Source organism: Ictidomys tridecemlineatus, chromosome 8 (assembly GCF_052094955.1).
Source record: "Ictidomys tridecemlineatus isolate mIctTri1 chromosome 8, mIctTri1.hap1, whole genome shotgun sequence".
NCBI classification, from domain to species: domain Eukaryota; kingdom Metazoa; phylum Chordata; class Mammalia; order Rodentia; family Sciuridae; genus Ictidomys; species Ictidomys tridecemlineatus.
In genome coordinates this window covers 110,335,065-110,337,534 of record NC_135484.1, presented here as the reverse complement: position 1 = coordinate 110,337,534, position 2,470 = coordinate 110,335,065, and positions in this window count along the sequence as shown.

Genomic DNA, 2,470 nt, shown 5'->3' with positions numbered 1-2,470 from the left:
CAACAGTGAGGCGCTAAGCAATTCACTGAGACCCTCTCTCTAAATAAAATGCACAATATAGGTCTGGGGATGTGCTGAGTGGTCCAGCAACCCTGAGTTTAATCCCCATTCCCCCCCCCCAACAAATGAAAATCAAATACATTTTCATTTCACACTCCTCGGATTGTCAAATTTGAAATTTGACAGTACATAGCTTTTATGAAATACACCCTGATAATGAGAGTATAAATTGGGCTGGGGGTGTAGCTCAGTGGTGGAATGCTTGCCCAGTATGCACAAGGCTCTGGGTTCAAACCCCAACGCGCCACACATACACATACACACACACGTATATAAATATATATACATATATATAAATGATAGGTCTTCTTTAGAAAGCCATTTGTCAAAATCTACTAAAGTTGCAACGTGCACACCATTGCAACCAGCATTCAATTTCCCAGTGTCTATTCCAGGGAAACTCTCTCCCATGTTCATACAGATGACTGACACAGCATTGCTTATAACAGAAAAACATAGAGAAAGAGAGAGGAGAGAGAGAGAGAGAGGGAGAGAGAGAGAGAGAGAGAGAGAGAGAGAGAGAGAGAGAGAGAGAGAGAGAGAATTAAATAGCTATTACTGCATGAATTGTCTCCCCCCAAATTTATTATGTTGAAGTCCTAACTCATGGGATGTCTGAATGTGATATATTTGCAGATTGTGTCTTTAAAAAAGCCAATATTCCCAGTATCCCTATAGGAAGAAGAGATTAGGACACAGGCAGGACAGAGGGATAGTCATGTAGAACCACTTAGAGAAGATGGCCACGAATGAGCCAAGGAGAGAGGCCTCAGAGGAAATCAATCCAACTGACACCTTGATCTTGGACTTCCAACCTCCAGAACCATGAGGAAATAAATGTTTGTTGTTTAAGCCATGAGTCTGTAGTCTGTTGTGGCAGCCCAGGCAAATGAATACCATGGCTTGCAGTGGGTGCATGCAATGAAAACAACTGAATTAAAAAATCAACTAGATCTAGGTGTATCAACATGGCTACAGCTTGATAACTTAATATTGAAAGAAAAAAACAGCTGCAGAAAGGATATTTCATATGAAAACAACTGTGTGACATAACTGCGAATGATTACAGAGCAATTTCAGGGTAGCAGATGTGTATGTGTGTGCGTGTGTGTGCACGCACATGCACATTTGTATATGTGAGAGAGAGTCTTGTGCTGTGTAACAACATTTCAGCCAACAACAGGCTGTATACACATATATACATATACAACAGTGATCCCATAAGATTGTGTCATTTAGTGATGTCATAGCTGTCTTGGTTTGTGGAAGCACACTCTGTGATGTTTACAATAAAATTGTCTAATGATGAATTTTTCAAAGCATAACCTTACTGTTAAGCAAAACATGACTATAGATATTTGATAACAGTAGGTATATAGAGAGATATAGATAGCATTAGATGTGTAAATGATAGATTAATTGATTGATTGATTCAAAATGGCAGAAGGTGAACATTAGTTAAATGGTGGTGGCAGGCCCATGCTGTTTTCCCTCTGTATTTTACTACATTTTAAAATACTTTCATAATTTTCTAGGAGTTGTTTTGGGAGTGTTATGATTGGCTATGAAGTGTCCACCAAAAGCTCATGTGTGAGACAATACAAGAATGTTCAGAGGTGAAATATTAGATTATGAGTGTCATAACCTAATCAGTGGATTAATCCACTTGAATGGGTTAACTGGGTAGTTACTGTAGACAGGTAGAGTATGACTGAAGGAAATAAGTCACTAGGCCATGACTTTGGGCATTATATTTTGTCTCTGGTGAGCAGAACTCTCTCTGCTTTCTGATTTTCATGAACTAAGCAGCTTTCCTCTGCCTCAACCTTATGCCATGATGTTCTGCCTCACCTTGGGCACAGGGAGACAGATTCAGCCAACAATGGTCTGAATCTCTGAAACCATGATCCAAAATAAACTTTTCCTCCTCCAAATTGCTCTTGTCAGGTCTTTTGGTCACAGTGACACAAAGCCAACTAAAACAGATCTTGATACTAAGAAGTGGGGTTGCTGCTGTGACTAACCGGATCATGTGGTTCGGAAGGATTTGGATCTGGTTTGTGAGAGGAGTTTGGTGGAGTCTGGATATGCAGACTGGATAATCCTTAGAATTTTGTAAGCAGAGCTTAATAAGAGATTCTGATGGGAATTCTGAAGGCTGGAATGCCAGTAGAAATGAAGACAGTAAAGACTGGGCTCATGAGGTTTCAGAGAGGGTGGACTCTATTGGGAATTGAACTAGAGGCCAATCATTTTACATTTAGGCAAAGGAGTAATCTACACTTTGCCTGTGTCCTGAGACTTTCTATTAGTTTGAATTTAAAGGTGGTGGACTAATTAATCTGGCAGAAGAAATTTCAAGGCAGCACAACATTCATTTGCTGACATGAGTATTGCTGGCAGATTTTAG